Source organism: Crocuta crocuta, unplaced genomic scaffold, assembly GCF_008692635.1.
Source record: "Crocuta crocuta isolate KB4526 unplaced genomic scaffold, BGI_CrCroc_1.0 scaffold53, whole genome shotgun sequence".
NCBI classification, from domain to species: domain Eukaryota; kingdom Metazoa; phylum Chordata; class Mammalia; order Carnivora; family Hyaenidae; genus Crocuta; species Crocuta crocuta.
This window is the reverse complement of record NW_027529432.1, coordinates 1,580,953-1,588,872: the sequence shown is the minus strand read 5'-3', so window position 1 is coordinate 1,588,872 and position 7,920 is coordinate 1,580,953. Positions and strand designations below refer to the sequence as shown.

At 45.7% G+C, this 7,920-nt stretch overlaps 1 long non-coding RNA gene across 1 annotated transcript; it reads left to right on the top strand.

Moving 5' to 3' along the window:
* Nucleotides 1-6,622: 6,622 nt before the first annotated feature.
* LOC144227859 (uncharacterized) lies at nt 6,623-7,342 on the top strand. The gene is made up of 2 exons (XR_013334057.1): nt 6,623-6,827; nt 7,067-7,342. It is a non-coding gene; the product is annotated as an uncharacterized LOC144227859 (long non-coding RNA).
* The last annotated feature ends 578 nt before the right edge of the window (nt 7,343-7,920 follow it).

Below are 7,920 nucleotides of genomic sequence, written 5' to 3'. Positions count from 1 at the left end.
TTATTTGGGGCCAGAGGAGTCTTTGCAGCTGGGTGTGTCCTGTGCATGGAGGACACTTAACAGCACACCTGCTCTCTCCCCACCAGCTACCAGGCACATCTTCTCACTTATGACAATCAGAGATGTCTCTAGACATTGCCAAATGTCCCCTGGTGGGCAAAATCACCCCTAGTTGAGAATTATTGCTCTAAATTGTACCTGCTAAGACTGAGGGTGGGTGGTCAAAGAATGGAAGGGAGACCAGGAAAGAATAAGGAAAATAGTTACCAGGCACTCATGCTTCCCAGGTGCCAATGCCGCAGTCTACCCCTCCCAGGTGCCATCTTATCTAATCTGCAGTAAGGAGGCCTATAGTCATCCCCATTCTAGTGAGGCTAAGTGACCTGTCCCAAGTCACAGGGCAATTAAGAGAGTGGGTCATGAGGGGCGCCTGGGTAGCTCAGTCAGTTGAGCATCTGACTTTGGCTCAGGTCATGATCTCGCAGTTGGTGAGTTCGAGCCCTGCGTCGGACTCTGTGCTGACAGCTCAGAGCCTGGAGCCTGCTTCAGATTCTGTGTCTCCCCCTCTCTCTGCCCCTCCCGTGCTTATGCTCTGTCTCTCTCTGTTTCTCAATAATAAATAAATGTTAAATTTTTTTTTTAAAAAAGAGAGTGGGTCATGAAAAGCAAAGTTTCAAGTAGGAGCCATCTGCAGTCAAAGACTGTAAAACACAAAGACTGTAAAACATTCATAAAAAGTGAATATACATGGGGGCGCCTGGTCGTCTCAGCTGTGGAACACGTGACTCTTGATCTCAAGGTTGTAAGTTCAATCTCATGCTGGGTGCAGAGCTTACTTAATAAAAAAATAAAAGGAAATAAATAAAGTAGGGAGGTTGGTTTTTTAAATGAATATAAGTGGTACACTGACAAATGAGATAACTCAAGGGAAAGGGGAAAATTCCTACAGAGAGACAAGCTATCGAAACTGACACTAAAAGAAGTCGAACATCTAAATACACCTACAAGTAAAGAGATTGAATTAGCATCAAGAAACTATCCTCGGAGAAAAGTCCAGGCCCATATGGCTTCATTGGTGAATTCCACCAAACATTTAAAGAATTAGCACCAATTCTTCACAAATTTCCCCAAAGCATAGAAGATAGGAGAATACTCATAAACTCATTCTCTGAGGCCCGTAATACCTGATATCAAACATGCAAAAACATCACAAGGTAACTACATACCAAATGTCTCCAGTAAATACAAATGCAAAAATCCTTGATAAAATGCTAGCAAACTGAATCGAGCAACATATAAAAGGGATTATACACCATGACCATGTGAGATTCAGCCCCGGAATGCAAGGTTGTTTTAACATCTGAAAATCAGTTAATGCAATGCACTTTATCAATCATTTACATGTGATTTTTACATGCAGAAAGAGCTATTGACAAAATTCCACACCCCCTCGTGATGAAAGCATTCAACAAACAAGGAATAAAGTTCTCTCAATTTAACAAAGGGTATCTGTGAAAATCCCACAGCTAACATCGTACTCAATGGAGAAAGAACAGACGGTTCAGGGACAAACAAGGATGTTTGCTCCTGCCACTTCTGTTGAACATGCACTGGAGTTCTAACCAACGTGATTAGGCAAGAAAATGAAATAATGACTTCAGCAAGGTTCCAGGATGCATGATCATATATAAAAATCAATAGTATTTCTATACATTTGCAATGAATAACCTCCAAAAAGGAATTTAAAAATGGGACGCCTGGGTGGCTCCCGACTTAACCAGTCGGTTAAGTGTCCAACTTCGGCTCAGGTCACAATCTCATGGCTCATGGGTTCGAGCCCCACATCGAGCTCTATGCTGATGGCTAGCTCAGAGCCTGGAGCCTGCTTTGGATTATGTGTCTCCCTCTCTCTCGGACCCTCCCCTGCTCATGCTGTCTCTCTCTCTCTCTCTCAGAAATAAATAAAATAAATAAAATAAATAAAAGTTTTTAATAAAAAAATAAATAAATAAAAACGATTCCCTGTACAATAGCATCTAATAGAATAAAATATTTCATCGTAAATTTAGCAATGGAAGTGCAAAACATATGCTTGGAAAACTACAAAATATTGTTGAAAGAGATTACAAGAAGAGTTAAATAAATGGAAAGACATCCATGATTCTGAAACAGGAGACTCAACGTTGTGAAGATGGTAGTACTCCGCAAACGGATCCATAGATTCAATTACTATCTCTATCAAAATCCCAGCTGGCATATTTGCAAAAAAAAAAAAAAAATTGATAACCTGATTCTAAAATTCCTATGGAAAATCAAGAGACCCAGAATAGCCAAAACAACCTTTAAAGAGAAGAAAAAAGCTGAATCTGCCCCTCCCAGTTTCAAAACTTGCTACAAAGTGAACAGTAATCAAGACAGTGGGATGTTGGCATAAGGATAGACATATAGAGCCATGGAATAGAAGTGAGTCCAGAAATAAATCCCCACCATTATGGTCAAGTGATTTTCAACAAGGGTGCCAATACGATTCGGGCGTTGGGGTGTGTGTGGAATAGCCTTTTCAACAAAGGATGCTGGGACAACTGAATGTCCACATGCAAAAGAATCACATTGGACCCCTACCTCACACCATATACAAAATTTTACTCAAAGAAGATCGAAGACCTAAACATAAGAGCTAGTTACTAAACTCTTAGAAGAAGACACAGGCATAAATCTGCATGATCTTGGATTAGGCGATGATTTCTTAGATACGACACAAAAGTGCAAGCAGTAAAAGAAAAAAAATAGATACACGAGACCTCATTAAATTAAAAGCTTTTGTGCTTCAAAGGGCACCAAGTAAAAAGTCAATCCACATAATGCTTGAAAATGCTTGCAGATCGTATATCTGTTAAAGGGCTGGTATCCAGAATGTAGAAACGTCAACTTATAATAAAAAGACAAGAACCCAACTGAAAGATGGGCAAAGGGTCTCAGTGTACATTTCTCCAAAGAAGATATACAACTGGCCAATAACCATATGAAAAAGATACTCAACATCATTAGCCACTAGGCTAATGCGAATAAAATCCCCACAGGATGCCGCTTCCCACCCACTGGGATGGGGATATTCAAAAAGACAGACAGCTCCACGTGGTGATGAAGATGTGGAGAGATTAGAACCTTTGTGCCTCACTGGTGAAAAACATAAAATGGTACAGCTGCTACAAGAAATCGTCTGGCAGTTCCTCAAAAGGTTAAACATAGAGTTACCATAAAATCCAACAATTCCACTACTAGATATAAAGAGAAATGAAAACGTATATCTATACTAATTAGCTTCTCTTTCGGACGACAACACCCTTCGGCGGGGTCCCCACGCTGTGAGAGGCAGCCTCAAGCTACCCAAGCCCCTCCAAGGCAGAGATGGAGCAGCATTGACCGAGCTGCAGGTGGGGGGTAGTTGACGATTCTAAGAACGCAGCGGATCCTTTCTCCTTGGTTTCCAGAGGAGGATGCCTGTTCATGGAGCTAGAACTGGCTTCTGGATCCAGTCCCCTCACAGACCCTCCCCGAGACTGATCACGTCTCCTCTGCTCAGGCTGGCCACCTCTCTGTACGGTGCCCCCCCACCCCACCCCTCACCCCGTGCCTGATCTTGGAAAACCTGACACCAGTTTCCTCCTGTGTTCCTATAGTCACCCTGGGAAGTAAGCGCTTTTATCGATCCGCAGATCTTTCCCCAGAAGCCCTGAAGCCAGAGCTAGTGCAGAAATGAGACTTCCTCAAACTTGAGAAAGGTGATCCGACGCCTACTACGGGGCATCAGGTAACACCCCCACTAGGCCTAGGCTCAAATGTGAACACTTCCACAGTGAGGCATCTGAATATTCGCGCCAAGTGCAACAAATACAAACGATAAATAGCTTTTCATCAGCTCAGGACAACGTTTTGCAGAGTTGAGTCTCTAAGTGGGTCTGTCCTCTCCGAGGCCTCCTGCCTTTGACTATTTGCTCTTGTAGGCGACACTTCGGCCGCCTTGATTTTCCTCTTCCGTCTTTCCACACAGAAGCCTGTTCTCGCCATGGTCTAGGTCTCGCCCAGCCCTAGTCTGGTGCTTGGGGTCCATCCTAAACTTCTGGCAAACTGCTGCCCCAGAAAAACCCTTTCTAGGCTGAGTCGCGGACCAGAGGGGCACCAGTGTGATAGGCTGAAAAAGGAAATTCCCTCTTGCCCCCCCCCCCATCTCAGGAAAGAGGCTCAGATCCCCTGACCCGAGCCAGCTCTCACTTCTTCTGGGAAAACTGAAGGCCTCAGATTCAGCAGAGCAGGCCCTGTTTTGAGTTTGAGACCTATCATCGACAACCTTTTTCCAGAACCTACCATGTCTCCCTATAGCCTGCTCTTTCCAGAGACCCTCACCCTCGGACCGGCCTTAAATACCTGGTTCGGATCCTCTTATGAACCTCGTCTACCTACATGCCAGGTGCCTCTGCAGAGGACACTTCATTCATTCATTCAGCAAATACTGCCAGGCACTGGGGTTTTAACAGTGAATAAAACAGACAATCTCTCTTTCTCTCTCAAAAATAAATAAACAATAAAAAAAAATTGGGGATGGGGGGCACCTGGGTGGCTCAGTCGGTTAAGCATCTGACTTCGGCTCAGGTCATGATCTCTCAGTTCGTGAGTTCGAGCCCCCAGGTCGGGCTCTGTGTTGACAGCTCAGAGCCTGGAGCCTGCTTCGCATTCTGTGTCTCCTCCTCTCTCTGCCCCCTCTCATGCTCATGCTCTGTCTCTCTCTGTCTCTCAATAATAAATAAGTGTTAAAAAATTTTTTTTTAATTTTTTTAAACAGACAAGGTCACTTGTCCACTTGAACTTGCACACTAATGAGGGTGATAGACAATAAACGAATAGACATATAAGATAAACACCAGGGTGGTGAGAAGGCGCTGTGAAGAAACGTAAAGGTCTAAAGAAAGAATGGGGGTCCTATCCTAGGTAGAGCAGAACAGACAGCCTCTTCATTGGGGGGACCCTTTAGTGGCAATCTGAATTAAGCAAGAGGGAATGAGCCATATGAGGGTATCTGGAAGGAGAGCAGTGGAGACAGAGAGAAAAACAAACTCAAATGCCCTGAGTAGGAAATGGGCTCACATGGAGCAAGGTGGGGACATTGGGGCACAAAGGAGTCACGACCCCTCGCTCTGAGACCTAGTGAGGAACGTCAGCAGTTAGTTGAAGCCTGATGCACTTGGAGGCTGCAGGTAAGTACTTAAAGGAAGGTGAGAAAAAGGTGGAAAGGACGCCTGGGTGGCTCAGTCGGTTGATGTCTGGCTCTTGATCTTGGCTCAGGTCATGATCCCAGGGTCACGATCCCAGCCCTCTGTGGGGCTCCACCCTGAGCGTGGTGCCTGCTTGGGATTCTCTTTCTTTCTCTCCCTCTGCCCCTCCCCCCCTTAAAAAAAATAAAGAAAAAGAAGGTGCTTAGAAACTGGAGGAAAGAATTCTTGTTATGTGATGTCAAAAATTTTAGCGGCACTGTCACCTGTGGTAATGTGGGAAGTCGAAAATATATTTAATGCACTAGGTGATCAAGCCAAGATTTCCAAGCAGAGTTTTGAAGGTTATCCCTCATTTCTTCGTGCCTGTTTTAGTAAAATGAGACAGGAGAGAAATATGCCAGAAGGAGTAACTGTTAAACATAAAGGAACAAGACTTCTGGTTTTGAAAATCCCCGGCTTCTCTCAGATGGCCAAGTAATGGCGAAATGAAGAAATCGTTTCTGGGAAAAGAGCCAATCCGGAGATATATCAGGAAAATGTGATCTAAAGATGAAGCTGAGGGTAGGTAGGACTGTAAAATCTGTTACTGAGCATCAGAAAACGTAATCGGAAGACCATTCACTTAATAAGGCTTCAAAATAAGTTTCATGGGGTCACTCCTTAGTAGCCTCAGCAGGGTCCCAAAGTGAAGTGTTTCTCTCAAAGGGATTTGTCTGATGGAGCAAACCCCAGTAAGATCCATAGGACATCCAAAAAGGTTTCAGGAGAACTGTATTAGCAGAAACACTGCCCCTTTGAATGGATAGAGACAGAGAGAGTTCAAAATTAAAGGATGTCTTTGGACTTCCAAACTTTTTAATGTTTATTTATTCTGAGGATGGGGGGAGGGAGAGAGAGAGAAGGAGGGAGAGAGCATGTGCTCAGGAACTAGCAGGAGAAGGGCAGAGAGAGAAGAGAGAGAGATCCCAAGCAGGCTCTGCGCTGTCAGCACAAAGTCTGGCACAGGGCTCTACCCCGTGAACCCCATGAGATCATGACCCGAGCTAAAACCAAGAGTTGGACGCTTAACCAGTTGAGCCACCCAGGCATCCCTGACTTCCAAACTCCTACAGGCAGGAAGAAGCCTGAGAAAATCAATCAATGGCTAACATTAGCTGCCTTTCATGGAAAAGGAAAGATAAGTCTGAAGGCAAATCCAAGATCCCATAGGGCAGAGCCAAGAGCCACGGAGAATTATTCCTAGCCGTTGAGTTCCAATGAAAGAACTCTCAACACGGAAAGTTCTGATATATGTTACCATCGCTATTGGCCGGTGACTCCCATATGCCTCCTTTTTTGAATGGGAAGTGTCTCCAATGGTTACACCTCTCACACTATTGCATGTTGTCTGGGTGGCTGGGTAGGGGACACATTACTATTTCTTCAGTTCATGTGTCTGCCGGCCAAGGGGGACTCAAAGAGCAACGCTTGAAGAATCTCACCCAAGAATCTCATCTGTTCCTGATTTGGATGCTGAAGTTTTAAATTATGAGCCATAATATGAGACTTCGGGAGGAGGTAAGAATATTCACATGTCAGAGGGATATGACTGACTGGGGACCAGAGGACAGGTTACCGTAGATGGCCCCATACAATCCCCTCCCTCCCCTGGGGATCACACTTCCTGCCCCACCAAAGAGGGAGTCCTGTGTAACCAATAGGCTATTGTAGAAGCGATGGTGGCTGACTTCTGAGACTAGGTCATTGAAGACATGGCGGCTTCCACCTTGCTCTCTCTTGGATTGCTCGCTCCGAAGGAATCCAGCCACCACGTAAGGACATGCAAGGGGCCCTCTGGGGATGTCCACACGGTGAGGAGTGGAGGCCTCCCACCAAAAGCCAGCCCCAGTACACCAGCTACATTAGTCACCCATCTTGGAAGAAGAGCCTCCAGCCAGTCAAGCACGTAGATGACCGCAGCCCCACCAACCTCTTAGCTGCAACAAATGAGAAATCTCTCTTCAGCCGAGTCACTCCCGAATTCTCGACCCGCAGAACCTATGTGAGCTAATAAATGATAATTGTTGCATTGAGCCACTACGGTTGTGAGTAATTTATTACGCAGTAGTAGATAATTCATACAACTGTGTCTCCCCACCCTCACCCTCACTAGTGATGGACTCGGTCACATGACTTGCTTTGGCCAATGCTGCGTGAACAGAAGCGATGACGTGTCACCTCTAAGCAGACCGTTAGAGCCATCTCAGGATTCTACCACCACGCTTTTCTCCCCGGCCTCAAACACAGCACTTCCCTCGCTGATCCTTCCGCCCGAAATCCTGGAATGAAGAGGGTGTGGAGCCAAGCGTCACAGGCAACGTGCACCATTATCGAGGACAGACCTTTTTTATGACAACCACCGAGTTTTGGTGGTGGTTATTCGGCACAGCCCAGCGGAAGCTGAACGATACAGTCATACCGCGTCAGTACCTTGTGCGATGCTGTTTTCTGAGACCTCTGAATCCTGGGTCTCCTGCTAAGAATCCTTCCCGGTTCATCACAACTCCTCCCAGGGCTCAACACGCTGGAGTCCGAGCAGCCCAGAGCCCGGTGGCCTCGTCCCTCCCAGAACCAATGTCACCGATCACTCCACAGCCGTCTGGCAACCTCC